The sequence below is a fragment of the Lissotriton helveticus genome, chromosome 8, assembly GCF_964261635.1.
Source record: "Lissotriton helveticus chromosome 8, aLisHel1.1, whole genome shotgun sequence".
Classification (NCBI taxonomy): domain Eukaryota; kingdom Metazoa; phylum Chordata; class Amphibia; order Caudata; family Salamandridae; genus Lissotriton; species Lissotriton helveticus.
The window spans coordinates 977,075,168-977,094,188 of record NC_136069.1 but is presented as its reverse complement, the minus strand read 5'-3'; the positions used below and the strand labels follow the sequence as shown (position 1 = coordinate 977,094,188).

At 46.4% G+C, this 19,021-nt stretch overlaps 1 protein-coding gene across 3 annotated transcripts in view; it reads left to right on the top strand.

Moving 5' to 3' along the window:
- The window catches only part of RIOX2 (ribosomal oxygenase 2), a 905,982-nt gene that overhangs the window by 228,627 nt on the left and 658,334 nt on the right, over positions 1–19,021 (top strand). The window contains exon 3 of one of the 3 annotated variants that reach the window (XM_078657817.1): positions 14,719–14,839. The exons of the other annotated variants lie outside the window; for them this stretch is intronic. The gene's annotated coding sequence lies outside the window, so the exon portion shown is untranslated. The remainder of the gene's footprint in view (positions 1–14,718; positions 14,840–19,021) is intronic. 3 annotated transcript variants of the gene reach the window in all.

Sequence of the window (19,021 nt, the reverse complement as noted above, 5' to 3'; positions counted from 1 at the left end):
AACGTCAGTAAGGATGTCATAAGAACTGGTCGTTCTTACATTCTTTACAGGAGTTCTCGAACGAAATCAAAACAATAGCTGCGGGGGATTTCCCAGGTCTGCTGGTGGTTTGGTTTGTTTTGAGAACTCGGTGTGCTTTCTAGGGAGCTGGAGGAATAGTGCTTGCTTAATGTGATAGCATGCGCTATGACTTAATCTGAAAACGGGTTTCTGTGCCGTTGTATGGATATTAGTGAATTATAACCGGACAAGGGTCAGAAATAGGAGTATCGATACAGGTCCCTATATAAACACACTACAGGGTGTCAAAAAGAAAAAGAAGGGTTTAGAAATTTGGTACCCACTCACACAATGGATCGAAGGTCTTGGACAGTAATTTAACTCCATTTCTTTATTCACTACTTATATGTAAATATTTATAGTCTTGTCTTCAGGGTATAGTTACTGGTCATGTTCAGTTATTCGATGTTAGACGATATGATCAATAATATCGTGCAACCATGCCTGTATTTGAGTGGGTGGAGGGCGGGGGGGGCTCCATAATGTTTTGAAAAATTATGTGCAATAAAAATTGTTTTAAAAAAAAAAACAACACCACCGCCATGTGGTACTGGAAGAAAGTGTGGGGTGCTGTTGTGCACCCTGTGTCAAGAGGCCCGGCGCCTCTGGACATAGCTGGATTGTCGGGGTATTCTCCTGGTGGTGGATCACCTGACGGGATCTCTGAATCCCAGAGTGGATAAACTCAGCCGAAGATGCCTATCTCAGTTTAGAAAGGCATTTTGAACGAGGTCCAGGCTACTGTAAAACAGCTGAAAATGTTCTCCAAGACAATTGAGGGTAGAATTAAAGATGCTGAAGGGAAGGCCTAAAATAAAATCTAATAATCATGGGGTACCCTGAAGGAGTGGAGGACCCCAACCCTGAACATTGCATATCAATGTACCTTTAAGATATGATACCAACTTATAAACTCAGTACGTTGTCTTTGAAAGAGCATACCATGCCTTTATCAGGAAGCTCCTCTCTGGATGCTACAATAGATACTTGATAATATGTTGGCCAAAATGCAGTGACTTGCACAAAATCCTTAAGGTGATTCGAGGTCTTGGCAAAATACAATACGAATCACACTGTATCCTGGTCTTCCCAGAATATACCAGGACTGTACTGCAACAAAGAAAAACCTTTGTGGAGGTAACCCAAAAGCTATAAGCGTTTACATGCTCCTATATACAGATAGACTAAAAGGTATTTTTCAAAATAAAACCATCTTCTTTGAAATCTAGAGGCAGAAACAGCATTACACAAAATCTGGCAGAAAGCTAGATCATAACGCAGAAAGCGTGTTTTTTATGATATGGTGTGAATGGTTGGTCCCCCGGAACTGAAAATTAAAAAGGAAAAAAATGAGCCTTCTGATTAGCATAAAGGGCTTTTTTTCTGCTGGCTGTCTCAGTACCATAGCATTGGCACACTCCCGCGTTACAGAGCAATCGGATTGGCTTGGCCACCTCATTGGGAAAAATGTTGCAGCCGCCATCGTGGCTGATTCTGCTTGGCAGACCTGTGATACTCTCGCGAGAACGAGCAGTGAGGTCCTTCAGAAACTAGTGAGAAAGGGAAACGTCTACAACCTTTGTCTTTTTTCTGTGAATTTTTTTAGTTTATTTTAATGTAACTCTTTTTGTAGTATGTTACCTAACAATAATGTTACTTTAACCTTTGTTTTTCCAGAGAATACATGTATATTTAGATAACACTGAAAAAATCTAAAGGCTAAAGAGGTGTTATAATAAGGAGGCAATGTCAGTCATAGTGTTACATTGTAAACTCGAACAATCACTGAAATTAGCCAGTTATAGCTTTTTGAGCGAACAATAACTTGCACTCCTGCACTGCACTGCCTATGATCTCACTTTTTTTTTATTAAAGACTTTTATTGCACAAATTACAAGAACACAGCCAATGGCCTACAACCCATAAATGGGCCGGCCGCAAAATATGTCACTCATATATCCCACCCAGTAACAACAATCATTGTATCAGCGATGGAAAGTAATGCATCGTCAGAAAACAATCCAGAACCTGAGTCTTGTAATAATTCTTATGCACATTATAAGCAGTCTCAATTTAGATATACCACAACACTAAGTAACTGTTTAATATCCCCCCACCCAACACCCCAGGTCTCAGAACCTAACAGCAATGAGCCATGTAGACAAGCATGTATCTAGAAAGGCATGCGGAACAGGTCGTAGAGCTCCTCTCGAAACAATGTTGAATGAATGGCAGGGCCAATAGCTACCTGTATGTCTCCATTATCAATCCACGTAGGGATAAAGCATACCCATACCCCAACCATACCACAGACTCTAACAACCATACATGAAACGAACTAGGGACTCCCATCCTCTGCAAGCCGCGACAACATGTATACTGTGTACGGGTCCCATATATCTCGTGGCCTTGAGGCTTCCGGCAGTTCTTCAAAGTAACAGGTCAATTGGTCTCGACAATATGCCATGTCTTGCAGCCAAAGTTTGACATCAGGTGCACGTTTCCCCCCCCATGACACAGCCACTCTGCGTTTAGCAATTTGTAGTGCCAGCACTATCAAGCGTCGCACCCCGGCAGGCACTCCGGAGACCACGCCCAACAAGCATAAACGCGGATCAGTAGGTATATCTATCGATGTCATCTCAGACAACGCCGCAGTCACAGCTATCCAGAACTTATATACCCAATCACATCCCCATGCCAAGTGTATAAAGTTAGCATCCTCTGCGCCACACCTCACACATCTGGATTGGTCTCTCAGGCGATATCTCACCAATTGAGCAGGCGTATAGTACCACTGCTGTAGAAATTTATAGGGAATGAGACGAAAATTCCCATTAGCTGCAAAACCGCCAGTCATAGAACAACACTCATCAGTCAGCGGATCCATCAAGCACGCATCCCACCTCGCTTTGGCTACCGCCCCTCCCCCCCTCATCCTCCTGTGAGGCCCGATACAAACGTGAGATCAATTTCACTCGGTCCGTCGATTTATATAGCAATTGTAAGGCTCCTAACACCGGAGGTTCTGCGGGAAGGAAGGATACAAGGCACGTATCGCAGCACGAAGTCTAACGTAAATGAATGTGGCCATAGTAGGATTATTCGTTTGATCTAACAAGGACTGCAAAGGGAGGAATTCAGCAACAGGAAATACATTCCCCATAGTGATTATACCTGCACCCTGTAATAGCTGTAAGGCTCCCAATTCACTCGAGACCGATATCTCAGCATGATATAGTAGTGGCTCAGCATGATATAGTAGTGGCATAGCAGGGGCATACAGTGGCAATCTATTAGATCGTTTGCCCAATTCTCGCCAAGCGCTGTACGTACTGCGTATCGTATCCACCTCCCCCTTCTCAAACACGGAATGTGTATTCACTATCATTGCCTTTAGAGGTCGCGGAATGACAGCACTAGCCTCGAGCGCCACATGTGGTGTATATGGCGGTGCCGATAACCAATAAGTGGCAAAATGAGCCTGAGCACAAAGATAGTACAGCTTCATATCCGGTACCGCAAAGCCCCCCAGCTCATATGGTTTCGTCAACACATCCCATCTCACCCGCGGCTTCTTCCCGGCCCAAGCCAGCGAGATAAGTAACGATTGTAGTTGTGCAAAGGAATGGGATGTCAGGGCGATCGGCACATTAACAAAATAGTACAAAAATTTAGGAAGTACCACCATTTTGATGAGAGAGACCCTGTCCGCAAATGACAGCGGCAGTCTAACCCAACGCTTCACCTGATCTTCCAATTTTGAAATGGCTACTCCGTAGTTGGCCCGTATTGTTTCATTGCTATCCCTGTGCACCCAGATCCCCAGATATCGCACCGGCTCCAGCGCCCATTCCAATGGAAATTCTAGTGGGAAGGGTATCGTGGCATCCGTGAGGGGAAGCAATATGGACTTATCCCAATTGATGGACAGTCCAGAAAAAAGCCCGAACCTGATGAATTCCCTAAGTACTTTTTCCAAATTTTGAGCTGGGTCTCTTATGTACAGGACCATGTCGTCAGCGTACATGGACACCGCCAGTGACCATAGTGGGAATCGTAACGCTGTGTCAGCATATATTTGTCGCAAAATGCAAGCCAGGGGCTCTAGCATAAGAGCAAATAGCAAGGGCGAAAGAGGGCAACCCTGTCTAGTCACTCTTTGTATATGGAATGGTGCCGACACATGTCCGTTAACCCTCACCCGTGCCATCGGTTTTGTGTACAACAGAGTAATCAAGGATGTGAAAAAATATGGCACACCCATGCGATGCAGCACTGCTATCATGTACCGCCAAGCCACAGAGTCGAATGCTTTTGCCGCATCCAAAAGCACCGCCACTGCTGTAAGATCCGGCTTGAGAAGATGCAGAACCGCGAACAAAGCTCTCAAATTATGAGTAGTGGAGCGAAGGGGTACGAAACCGGACTGGTCCGGTAAAACCATAACCAGCAGAATAAGACGCAATCGCGTCGCTAGCACCTTGGCAATGATCTTAACGTCTGTGTTCATCAGAGACAGAGGTCGATACGACTCGCAGAGATTCAAGGGTTTGCGCGGCTTTGGCAGTGCCACCAACAGCGCTTCTCTCATTGTTGCCGGAAGCTGTCCCTGCTCCATCGCTTCCTCCAGAACACTCGCCAAGCGCGGCAATAACAGATCCACATACTCTTTATAAAATTCGGACGGCAAGCCGTCTGTGCCAGCCGCTTTGCCATTTGGCAGAGCGGCAATTGCATCCCGAAGCTCCCCCTCCGTAATGTGATGCATTAAGAAATCTTGCTGTCCTTTGGACAGCCAAACCAACGCTATGTCATCCAAGTAATGCGCCATTTCGTCCTCATCTGCCGTATCCCTGAAACCATACATCCGCTCATAGTACTGTACAAAACAATCCAGGACGCCAGTCACGCTTGTTATTGTAGAACCCTCATCCACTATTTCCTGAACCCCACAGTGCCTAGCCCAGAGCTCTCTAATTCTGTCCGCCAGTCCGCGGCCTGCGCGCCCCCCCTCACTCTAATACCGTGCCCTAGTGCGTTTGGACAAGAATTTGAACTCTTGATCTGCGAGTTCGTTATATTCAGTTACTTTCTTCCGGATCACCGCCAACCTAGCATCTTCCGGTAGCTGCTCCTGCTGCCGCTCTAGTGACAACAGTTCACCCTCCAGTTTGCTCATGGAGTTCCTCAGTGACTTAAAAACCCCGGATTGCATGCCTATACACGCACCTCGAATTGTTACCTTAAAGGCTTCCCACACTGGTTCTATGCTCTCCACAGATCTCACATTCTTATAAAAAAAATTCTTCAATAATCGTCCTTAGTTCTTCACGCATCACCAGATCTGTCAGCATACCAGGGGATAGGCGCCATGAAAATGGAGCCGGCGCGTGCGACGGCAAACCCACTTCCAGAACCACAGGTGCGTGATCTGAAAGTGTCCTGGGTAAGTGGTGATTCTTCCTGACCCACCCACCCACTAACATCCCGCGTCACTAGCCAATAGTCCAGCCTCGACCATGTGTCATGCGCAGACGTGTAGCAAGTGCCCTCCCTTGCACCCGGATGCCCCAGGCGCCACACATCCACCAGTCCAAGTCCACTCATACCATCACGCACCGCATCAGCCGCTTTCCTTTGCTCATAGGGCCTCTCATCCTTCCTACCCAGCATCTTATCCAGCGTCACATTCCAATCTCCTCCACAAACAATCGCTGAGGGCGGTAGAGCATACACCTTGTTCCATAGATTTATATAAAATTCAGGATCGTCTATATTTGGACCATAGACATTCAACATCGTTATCAATGTACCATACAGTTTCCCCTGTAATATAATGTACCTGCCTTCTTTATCAATTTCTTCATGCATCGACACAAATTGCACATTTTTCTTAATCAAAATCATGACCCCACGAGCATAGGAGGAGTAGTCTGTCGCCACCCGAACGCCCGCCCACTGCTTAGCTACTGCCTCGACCGCCTTACCCCTAAGGTGTGTCTCTTGAAGGAAGACCACCTGAGCTCCATGCTTGTTAAGAAAGGCCATCATCTGTCTAGTCTTCTGTGGTCGATTCAGACCTCGCACATTCCATGTTATCCAACTCATCTTCCCTCCCTCAGCCATAGGGCCTACCCGTCCCAGAATCTGGAGGCATAGAGAGGATGCAAGTCTCCCAGTTCCAACCGCCAAGCACATGGCAGTCATACAAACAACCATCCGCAGAAGTCATCCAAAAAGCAAAGCAATGTTTCAGCACACAGTTCTGAATCCCAGTGTCCACATCCCTCAACCCCTCGCCCACATACTTGAATTGCAATACACAGACCTGAAACCCCCGAAATCCCGCCTACCTCCCTCCACCCACTTCAGCACCCCCAACCTGCCAAAGCCTATCCCAACCCCCCAACTTCCCAACTATGATCCCTACATCAAACAAAGTGTGGGGAACTCCCATATGCGGGGGCGTAGAGGTGCCCAACTCCCACTAGTAAGCTAAGCAGAAGTGGACCGGATTAGTTATCCAAACATCCGCCCCAGTCGCCCCAGCATCACGGCCCATAACACAAGGTGCTCACAAACTGTAGTCTAGGAGGCAATGTTACCAGTATCCGCTAATAGCCACACTCCAGTAAACATAATATCAAAGTGTAATCCCTTCACACATCCAATCCCTAGGCCATATCCGCAATGATGGCCCATCTCTCTTTCCAGTCAGGAGAACTATCTTTCCAACTGCCGAACCCCAATAAGAATTAGTAATTTGTTACCCAAAAATCATGTATCATCAGTCGGGGTTCAAGATGCATCTTGGAAATCGCATATTCACTCAGGCCAGCACTTAACATCAGTAGCAATGCATGACGAGAGCCTCAGTCACAATAACAAAGTGTTAATGAGTAACAGCGTCCCAACATAGCAAAGGGAACAAAAGCTGGTTTCAGCTCTGTCTAAAATCAAGTTTACACCTCAGAAACTGTAGCAAATGACTTCAAATTAGTGACCATCAGGTTTATAGGCAACTACAACAACCACAACTAATGAGTAAACGACTCTCCGCAGCTGTCGCTGTTTAGGTCCCACTGGCTGTATTGCTCTACGTGCATTTATAACTCATCGGACAGTGTAAACATCTTCCGATGGGGAATAAAGGTCTCTGCCACTGGCCTGAGGGTCCTTCTTGGGTACTGCTGCAATCTGTGAGAAATGTTAGGTTTTGTTAAACAGATACCCAGTAAATACAGTGACCAACCTAAGAATCCACAGAGGGTATTAACTTTGTTGTTGTCCATTTTCATTGGCTGCGGGTTCGCCTTATAGACTCAGTTGCTGCAGAAAGGCCAACACTACGCCAAGGTTTTCCCTGCATTCCACTATCAAATGTACAATAAGTGCAGAACGCAACATTTTGTCTCCATGAGAGTGGACATGAGGGACATATCTTGTGTGCCCCTCACTGGCATAATGCTTTATATTTTATAGATGAATCATTGGACACTCTTGGTAACCCTTGTTCGCAATGGCACACATGTTTCTGTTGGCTTCCATTGGCTGAATTGTAGTTTCTGCTAAACTTAAATTTAAGGTGAGTCTGATGGAATGGAATTGCTGCTCAGTTCAAGGGGAAACTTTATGAAACTCTCTACTGAGCTTCATCCATTCAAAAGATCACAAAAGATTCCACAAAATGTTTAAAACCCAGATCTTCCTTTAATTGAACATTACCTTTCCTGTCTGAAAGACAGAGTCCTAGAAGTACAGTGCTCAGAGACCAACATCCTACTTTGACTCGCTTCAAAAAGGAAGCGAAAACCTTCCTAATGAGCAAATTCCTCCAATAACGCTCCTTTATTGCACATTCTGCCTTTACATGACCTATGTTTCTGTGCACAATCTCCTGTATTGCTTGGCCCTCTCCGTGTATCAATTGTTCCCCTTGTTTTACTGCTGACATGTCGCTCGCTGATTTTGGTACTGTACTGTTTATTGTATATTGCTCTGACTTTTGTCCTATTGTAGTCAATTCCCTATCCCCATCCATGTATTTACCTATGCCTATACTGTACACAACGTGTTTATTCCTGTAAAGCGCTCTGATACCCTAACGGGTCATGGTCGCGCTATATAAAACCTCAAATGAAATGAAATGAAAGGAAGAGCAATGATCGTGCCGAAGCATAGTGCATGCTCATGCAACTTCGTCATGTAATTCGTCCTCCCTGTCCTGCGTTGCATTGGCGTCTCGCTTCCTTTTTTTCTGCTTCTTCGCATAGTCCATAGCTGCCTTAGGAGAGGTAAAGATTTTATTATCCGACGGGGCTCCAATCCGGAGGCGAGCCGGGTATAACATAGCCAATGGAACGTCCTCAGTCCTGAGAAGTTGCTTCACCGCATTAAATTCTTTCCTCGCCGTTTGCACCGCCATCGTAAAGTCAGGGTAGAACTCGAGCTTACTGCCTTGCCAGTCTATGGTGCCCTTCTCCCGTGCCAGGCGCAGTATCACATCCCTGTCTTTATAATTTAGTATGCGGGCAATAATAGGGCGGGGCGGCGCTCCAGACACTGGTCGCTTAGCTAACGAGTGGTGTGCCCGCTCCACAATGAACACTCGAGACAACTGATCCGCCCTAAAAATATCAGTGATCACTCGTTCCATGAAGTCTTCCATGCGGCCAACATTTGTAGATTCGGGCAGCCCCGTGACGCGGATGTTTTTGCGTCTGGACCTCCCTTCCAACTCCTCATTCTTGGCCTGGATGACCGCCAAGACGCGCTCCATGTTGAACACCTTCGTAGTCACGGTGGCCAGACCGTCCTCCGTAGCAGATACCCTCTGCTCTACCTCCCCCATCCGTTCATTCTGCCTATCAAACTGTGTAGCCATATGATCAAGTCTTTGATTTACTGCTTCCATGGTACCTTCAATGGATTGCAAAGTCTTTTGCATAGCTACAAGCACCACTTCCAAATTCGGCGTCCCGCCAGATGCTCCAGCAGATTCAGTGTCCGGTGGAGCCTGCGAGGCTGACATGGTGGTTTTTTTCGAATCAAAAGTTAACTTGGGTTGATTTCTCTCAGGTCTGCCCATGACGCCAGCAGCTCAGCACACCCAGCCACCCCCACCGCAGCTTTCAAAAGGTGCCAGGAGTAATCTACAGGTCACCCCAGGATCCACAAGTGGCAAGTGGAAACAGTTCCAGCCTCCAGGAAAAGCGAGCCCCAGAATCCACACAGGCCGCTCCTCGCGCCAAAAGTCGCAGTCAGCAGAGGCCTAGTTCGCGCTCTCAGGGCGCCAAGCCTATCCCCCAGGACATGGGCGCGTGCAGACCCCGGCCTCACTGATCCACAAGATGTCCACACTCAGCGACGATTATGCCCAATCTCTGTGCAGGTCAGGCGTGGCTGTACTTCACTCCACAGACAGCCTCATGCTACCGGGAGGTAGAGCTCCAGGCGCCACAGTCCCACAACAATCAGTAAAAAGGCGGCTATTAGGCCACAGACACAGTCCCACAGCCAGCGCATACCAGCGGGCAATTGTAGTCCAGGCTCCAACGGTTCCCATGCGCCTCGGTACCGCCACGATGCAGCCCGTCTCCCGCTGTCGTCCCCGAGCTCACCCCGCCCCCACCAGCCTCAGTTCGCGCGGAGCGGCCCAGTGCCGCCTCTGCAGCCCCGGGCTGTCCTAGGCCACAACCCCACTCACCGCAACCCGCAGAGACCGGACACAGCCCAGGGGCTGATCGCTCTCCTCCGACGTCGTGCAGAGCCCCTCCGCCGGTCTTAACGTGCCGTACCACCGCCTGTTCCGTTTCCAGCTGCAGCGCCAGTTGTCACCAGAGTCCTCCGCTGCCGCTAGTCCTCAGGCACGGCCAACGCTCCGGAGCACCACAATGTCGGACACCAGCCGGCAGGCCCAGTCGCAGTGCTCGCTTTCAGGGACGAGCCGGTCAGCCAGAAACAGTGCCAGGCAGGGCAGCCTTGTACCCCCTCACATATAGCCGCAACGCTGGCACGCCACTAGGGCAGGATGTGCAGGATAATTGAAGGATTTTGTTCCGATCTGGCGGAGCCTCTCATACGTGCGGCCATCTTGCCTGGCGCCCTCTAGCGCCCCCCGTCTATGATCTCACTTAACTGATAGGCTTCTAGCCGCAGATTCCTCACCTTATAATATCCCCTGCTGTCAGCCTGGATATGTACGGTTTTCAAGCAGTACCCCTGAACGCTGGTAGGAGGTGAAGTTCGGCTCTGCACTGGTGTCGTCCATGTCAGAAGTAACGTGCACGGTACCTATATAGGCAACATGATCATATCTGAGCTACCCCTCCGTTTTTTTGGGTTGGTCTTTTTCGAGATTTTGTTAACTGTTTTCAAGATTTTACATCTTCTGGTGTGAGTATGCCACCAAAGAAACCGGCTTGTTCCAAACCATTTGGCCCCTGTTATCGGCAAATGTCTGTGGCAGACACTCACTTGGTGTGTTTATGGTGTCTGGAGCTGGGACTCGACTCTAAGGTATGTGAGGGCTGCCGCACCATGCTCCCCAAGGCACTGAGGGAACAATTCTTCAAGCTCCTCACTGCCCGATGTCGGTCGACTCTGAGGAGGTCAAGGTCCTATTCACGTGAAAGGTCCCGGGACTGTTCGTGGAGTCCCTACCAACGTTCATCGTCACATTCAAAGTAATCTGGAAGTTGGGTAAGTCCCACAAACACAAGAAGCGGAAGAAGTCCAAGTACTCTGACTTCACTGCGTCCGTCAAAATCATCCGACAAGACGAGGGAGCGTCTGCCTTACAGGCATCGTGAGTCGTGGGACTGCTCCGCACTACCCCGATTTTCCCTGACCCCAGGCCATACTCTCTCAGGCTGTTGCCGGTGGGGCAGACATGGCTAAGTTCACCGTCCAATGTGGAGTTGACACAACCGACTTGCTGGGCAGAGTTATTGTTTCGCCTTTGGCCTTGCAGCACCTGGTCTGGCTGAGAATATCTGTCTTTTCAGGGGATGTCCAGGCTTCCCTCGTGGACATGCCCTTTGATGGCTTTCACCTTTTTGTAAACCAACGCTGGAGCGCTTCAAAGACAAAAGGCACTTGGGCTTGTCTATGGCCCCTTGTCAACCCCAGACTGCCTTCCGCCCCTTTCGTCGTCATGAAACGGGTCCCTAACTGCACAGCCAGCAGGTTCCCCAGTATTTTCGTGGCTGAGGACGTGGGTCCCATAGAGACTAGGACAGGGATCTACCGGTCCAGTTAGTCCACTACCCCATCCCTCTCCCACTAGGCAGCTGCTGCCTCCAACCCTCTTTAGTCTGCCCTCAGACCATCACGGGCATCTGCTGAGAGGCAGGATATGCCATCACCTCCCACCATGGGCGGTCACTAACAGCTGACTCTTGGGTATTCCAGATAGTCCAAAGGGGCTTCTCCCTCCCCTTTGTTGAAAACCCACCACCCATGCCACCCACATGTGATCGGCTAACAGAGGGCAATCTCGCCTTGCTCCATCAAGAAGTCTAGGTTCCCTTGGCCAAAGGAACCATAGAGAGGATGCCTGTATCAGACGTAGGTCATGGTTGTTATTACCGCTACATTCTGGTGCCAAAGAAGGACAGAGGACTTTGTCCTATCCTGGGTCTGCGCCTTCTCAACCTTTTCTTGAAAAACAAGTTCAAAATGCTCATATTCGCCCACATTTTTTCTGCCGTAGATACGGGAGACTGGATGGTAGCGTTGAACTTGCAGGATGCTTATTTCCACTTCCCTGTCCTCTCTGCCCACATCCTATGGTATCTGCGATTCATGGTGGCCCAAGAGCACTTTCAGGTTGCTACTCCACCTTTTGACTTTACCACCTTCCCTCAGGTGTTCACCAAGGTGATGGCAGTGGTCACAGCCCATCTGCAGCGGTCAGGGATTTCAGTCTTCCCCTACATCGACGACGGGCTGTTGAAGGCGAGCTTGTCGAAGGCAGTCATCACGCACCTTCTGACTATGGTGAGCCTCCTGCACTCACTGGGGTTCACTATTAACATGCCAAAGTTGCACCTGACTCCCTCTCAGACTCTCCCTTTTATCTGCGCTGTTCTGGATACAGTGCAGTTTCAGGCCTATCCTCCTGAGCAGCGAGTCCAGGATATTTAAGCTATGCATCAGATGTTTCAACGTCTATCCTGGATTTCGGTGAGGCTGACTCTGAGGCTGTTGAGCCTCATGGCCCCCTGCTTGTAACTCATGCCCCTGGGCATATGCAGTGAAACTGGCATGCCCAGTGGGCACAGCATCCGAGGAATCTCTCCGACATGGTCTAGATCTCGGAGGGAATTGCTAAAGACCTGCAGTAGAGGCTAATGAATTGCAATAGGGTCAGTGACAGACCCCTCTACCTTCTCCAACTAGTTCTGACAGTGGTGACAGATGCGTCACTCCTGGCTTGGGGCGGCCTTCTGGGAGAGGTAGAGATCAGAGGACTCTACTGTCTCTGGCAGACTCAGAGCTCCACATAAGCTTGTTGGAGCTTCGGCCGATTCGCTTGGCATTAAAAGCCTTTCTTCCTTCAATCAAGGGAAGGGTGGTTCAGGTGTTCACGTACAACACCACCGCCATGTGGTACTGGAAGAAACAGTGTGGGGTGCTGTTGTGCACCCTGTGTCAAGAGCCCGGCGCCTCTGGACATAGCTGGATTGTCGGGGTATTCTCCTGGTGGTGGAGCACCTGACGGGATCTCTGAATCCCAGAGTGGATAAACTCAGCCGAAGATGCCTAGTGGATCACAAGTGGCGTCTCCTTCCAGAGTTGGTACAAGGTGTCTTTCTGTAGTGGGGAGATCAAGTTAGTGCGGTTCACTACCACAGATAATGTACAAGGTCTCTAGTTTTGTGTGCTTACGTTTCCAAGGCGACTCTCGCCCAGTGTTTCTGGTGAGGAGCAGGAGCAAACAGTTTCCTTGTTATTTACGCCAATTATTATCCTTATGCTCCATAAAACCATTATGGATCCTCCACTCTCACATAGTAGAGGTCATGTTATTTAACCTATACTTAAACGATGTGCATGCATGGTCCTGTATCACCCTTGGTTCTGTTTTATTCTGGAAGCTTGATGTAGATGAGAGAAGAAAGTGTGAGCTATTTGAGTACAATTGGATAGTTGCCATACATCTCTCATGTTGTGAGTGTTACAAAGATGTAGCTCCTGAAAATGTTAGGTCTAAATTTACAGGAAAATAGTCTATCCAGAAACCCATTTCATGCAAAGTTTGTTATCCCTCAAATAATCCCAGCTCCCGAGGGAACATCTGCAGTTTTTTTTTTATACAAAGAGCTCCACTCTCTGAAATCTCATAGTTAACCACCTACCATCTGTGTCTTAGATCAAGTTAGCAGATATAGGCTGGATCTCTTGGATATTAAGATGCCCACCCGATTATTTCTTCTTGTGGGCCAGTAAATATGTAGATTCTCTCTCTCCATCACCAACTCTGGTCCCTGTAGGCGAGAGACAGACTTTAAGTCCATAATATTTCTTCTTTTTCACAAGATGACAGAGACCTTTGGTGTAGAGAGAATGGGTTGTTAGATTTATATTATGCATCATATGTGTGAGGATGCTTTATATTTGAACGCTCTGTCAGTCGCCCAAAAATTAAGTATATTGTTCACCATTCCCTATTCAGGTAAATACGTGTACATTTATGTTGAGTACCTAAGATAACCTAAATCCTCTTGTTGGTATCTTCTATAGTCACTATCCAGTTGCAAGATTACAATGAAAGCAGAGAAGAGTAAGGTAAAAGTGAAAGGATATAACAGAAGAGCTAGCAAAAAGTGTAACGAAACTTGTGTCCGATCCACAACTCTCCCACATCCCATTGGGACAGTGGTGGCCTGCAAGTGACCTCCTTTGATATTGCTTTACCCATTAAGAGTGTGTATGGTCAATAATACTTTCCCAGGCTGTTGAATGGTATTATGTGATAATCTTGGAAAAAGAATAATATACATGATAGAAAAAATCCATGGCCTACAAAAGTGAAATGTAACATGTTCTGCTCTAATAGTTCTTAAATTCTGCGTTTTTAAATACTGAGCTAATAATGGTATAACAGTCATATTAATCCTGAGACTATATGTTTATGGCTTAAATCTGTGGTTCTACACATTATAGACACCCATAGCACAGCAAGATATGAAACGTGCTACTCTCCGTCAAAAACAGGCAATAAAAGACTGGCAGTGTTGTTGCACAGTATCAATTTCCAGTGAAAGATATATGATTGCCAGTGAGATTGTCTTGCTCAAGTGTCCTTCTCTTTTTTTGAAAAGTTTGCTATTATGATTGCAATTCTGTTTGTTCTTAGCAATTTGTTAATTTCCCCATTGTTAATGATTTAAAATATAGAGGAGTGCACAAAGAAGAAGGAGATAAAGAAATTCATCATTGCCAGGAAACCTTTGTGGTTGCAGTACTATATAATCTTCTGTGATTCCAATTTTAAATATTTTCCTGGTAAAGTTCTGTACTTCACTTATGGGGGCCAGAATCATTTCCTCATGTAGATACCACATGCGGTTGAAAATCATAGGTCTCTGTTATTTTGAAGGATTCTGCTTACAAGACGATACCCGTTGTCAAATTTCTTTTCTATTTCAGAATCTTTACTGAAGGAGACTCCAAGGGCTTTGGAGATCTATGTTTCTAAGAACTAAATACAAGAGCTTGGCCATCTTTCATTCGTTCAAGCAGACTAAAGAACGTTGTATTCTCCATATGGGTGCGTCTTCAAGGTCTTAATCCCTCTTTCCAAGGCACAGACATAATTTCAGACAGTTCATGAAGTATTCGTTTTTTCATCCATGATCTGCCTTAAACTTGACTCAGCCTCTGCAACTCTGCCGATTTGAACTAAATCATGAAGTACAGTGAGCCATTGCAGAATTAAGTCCATGGATGAGTTAAGGTCTGCGTTAACTTTGATTCGTGAGCAAGGTACTGGTGGGCCAGTTTGGTGCATTTGACAATTTTTTAGGTGTTTAGTGCCTATATGTCTTTCTATCAATTGTGTGACATGTTGGAGGATCAAGCAATATATCAATTGTTACCAAGCATGCCTTTACCGCACGTCTTACAGCATGTTGACCTTTACAACGAGATTATTACACCGTGGTACTTTACGATACATTGGCCATGGTACTGACTGATATTCTGGCTAACTCAAATGCTACTGGCGGGCCTGCAGCACTAGTTGTGCCACCCACATGAGTTGTCCTGTAAACGTGTCTCAGGCTTGCCATTGCAGTGTCTGTGAGCGCAGTTTTAAACTACCATGTCGACCTGGCAAGTGCAGCCACTTTCCAGGCCCTAACATTCTCTTCTCTACATGTAAAACACCCCTAAAGTAGGCCCATGGTAACCCCATGGGCACGGTGCAGTGTATGTGAAAGGTAGAGTACGTACTTGTGTTTTCATCTACTCCACTGCCTGCACCGTAGCCGTGGTCACCACCCTCAACGACACCGCACCTCCTGGTCTGCCAATGACTGACCCATCGACTCCGACATCGTCATCCGATGCCGCTGCCTGCCCCGAAGCCAGTCACTGCCTTGTGAGGAGCATAAGACACAATCCACGACGACACCACAGCCCTCGGTCTACTGACAACAGTGCTGCCTAGACGACACGCTGCTGCCTGCACTGAAGCTACCGACATCGCATTGTGAAGTGCACGATGAACTGCCTGTGACAACACCGCAGCCCCGGCACTGCGACAGCGCTCTTGACTTCCATCTCACGGAGTTCGATCTGCATCACTTGCGACTTGCCCAACTTCTGCACCACCTTGAAGCACCGATGTCAGCAACTCCTCACTGCTGCACTTTACCACAAGGTCCTTAAAGCCTCTTCATCTCCAAGGTACTGTTTGCGGGTCTTTCCGGACACCGTAGCCAGCCCTTGACTCTGAGGTTGGACTGAGCTGTTGGATTTGTTGGTCACAACCTTGTGATAGCCCTAGTTTGCATTATCGACTTCAAGGAACTATCATCAAGATAAGGAATGCGATTCCTTAATAGCGTTTTTTAAGGAATCGCTATTTAAAACTCGCTATTCCTTATGCATGTAGGAATCTTAAAATAAATAGCAATTCCTACACATTTCCGAATCGCAAATTGGTATTCGCTATTAGGGAATGCATTCCCATTCATTCCTAAGAGGGATGAATTGGACAGCATTTGCAATTTGTAATTACCAAATAGGTAATCGCAAATTGCGAACGCAATTGCAAGGGTGCTAGGGGGGCCTAAGGCCATCCTGATGCACCCCCAAAAAAGTTAAGTGTGTGCATATGCCGCACACACATGCCCACATGTGTATGTGCCACATGGCACTTTGAAAAATGTCATTTTGTGCATTTTTCTAAGGATTTGTAAATTACCATCAACTTGAAGTTGATGGTAATTTGCGAATCCTTAATGCAAAGTTGCATTTTAAAAATTCTTTATGAATTGCATTTATGGAATCGCAAATTGCGATTTCCTAAATGCATTCCCAACATAGGTATTCGCAAAAATTACGATGACCTATTTTGCGAATGCATTTAGGTTTGATGCATCGGAAAAGGCTTTTTACCGGTTAAATCCGTTTGCGACCGGTAAAAAGCTTGATGAATGTGCCCCTATATTTTTGCTGCATTCTTACGAAATTCTTATCTTTGCTTGTGTAACTTTTATTTTTGTTGTTTTGATCTTGTGTTGATTAGATAAATATTGACTATTTTTCTAAACTGGTGTGGTGTCCATATTGTAGTGTTTCACTGCGCTACTGTGTGTGTTTTGTACAAATGCTTTACACATTGTCTGAGATAAGCCTGACTGCGCGTGCCAAGCTACCAAGGGGGTGGGCAGGATTTATCTGGGTGTGTTAAACTCCCTTACCCTGACTAGAAGGAAGGGTCACTACTTGGACAGGGTGCATACCACTGCCAACTTAAAGACCACCATTTCTTTTTCTTCTTTTTTTTTTCCAGGTGAAGATCTTTTAATTTATAATAAGTTTTAACATTGTGCCCCTTTACTGACATTGGAAAAGGAAATAAAAGTTCTTTGCTTGTTTTTTGAAAAATATTTTTGTTTTGTTTTCAGTTTTATTACCATTTCTAACAACCCCTAAACCCTAAAGATACATTACCTCCCGTTACCACTATCTGCCACTGAACCTCAAAAACCCCTTACCTCCCTTTATCACTACTTACCTATGAACTCTAAAACCTCTTACCACCCCTTTTTACTACCCGCCCCATAACTTTAAAAACCCTTTACCGTTACCCACCGCTGAACCCCAAACACCCATAACTCCTATCAGTAGCCCCAGCATATATCACTGATGATGTCAAGAGGGAAGCCTTTGAGAATCCTGCCTATTGACCCTGTATTGTTCATATCGTGATTTGCCCGAGTTAGAAGTCAGAGCCATTTTCTACTTGACCGTGTTGTACTTGTAATTGCTCATGAAAGTAATCTTTGCATAGTTGTACAAGAGATTCTCTCATCCCCTCAACAAATAAGACTGGCATTGGTTAGCAGTTAGGCAGTAGTTCAAACTACTAGCTGTACAAAAATCAGTTGTGTTTAATGTAATAGTCTATAATGTTGCTCGAGAACAGGCTTCTCCAACAAGTAGCTTATGAGCTACTAATAGCTCTCCAGATACCAGTAAATATATCTCCTGTTTGTAGTCCAGTTTACTCAATTTGAGGCTTTTGTTTGGCTAACTTAATATCTGTTTAGCAGAGTTGAAAAGTGTACATCTGAGCCGAAAATGTGTGTGTCAGACCTCATAACTTTTTGGGAGAAATTTTTTTGACTTTCTAAAATATATTTAATGCAGAAGTTTCAGTGATGAATTGTGTGGCACTAAGGGAAACGTATTACTAATGCTATAGGCAAAAATGGTTAGGAGAGCACAATCCTGCAATATGAGTATGTATAAGACTAATGCAATGTATAGTCTGGACAACAATTAATCCAAGTAAGGTCAGCAAATTCTCATAAGGTACAGAACAAATAGATCAGTGAAGTTCATATTTTGTATCATCTTTTCCTTTATTGATTCTTAAAAGTGATTTTCCAATCGATAAAACGACAGCCAGTCAGGATTGTGCTCTCCTAACCATTTTTGCCTATATGTTTATTTGTCAATCCTTTGGCTTGACAAGTTGTGTTCCCTCCTGGAAGTGGGGGATATTGGTTCATGTAGCACTCCGTCTTTGATATTGAGAAAGATTCTATTGACTGTCCAGTACTGTTTTCCACTCCACTGATATTAGTGTATGTGCGGTTCTTTTCCAAATCTTTGGAAACACCACTACCAATCTTTGTATATAGTATTACTAATGCTATTACCTTAGCGCCAGGGGTTGCAGCTATGGCTGCTACGGATTATCCATGCAAAGGAATTCCAAATGGACAAAGCCTTTTTAGGTCTCGCCTGAGCCAGCGCATGCGCTGCTCTGGCGAGACATTTAGTCGCTGCTTAGAAAAATGATACTTTTCCACCAGCTTGCTATCACGCGCACAAGCGCGCGCGTGACGCGCACAGCTGCCATCGTACACAGCTGCCATTTGGCTTTCACACACAACCACAAACACGCACAACCACACACACAACCACACACACAACCACACACACAGCCACACAGCCACACACACAGCCACACACACACAGCCACACACACAGCCACACACACACAACCAACCACACACAACCACAACCACACACAACCACACACAACCAAAACCACACACACAACCACACACACAACCGCACAACCACACACACAGCCACACACACAACCACAACTGTACAACCACACACACAACCACACCCACACACACAACACACACAACACATACACACAACCACCCACACACACTACACACAACCACACACAACCACACGC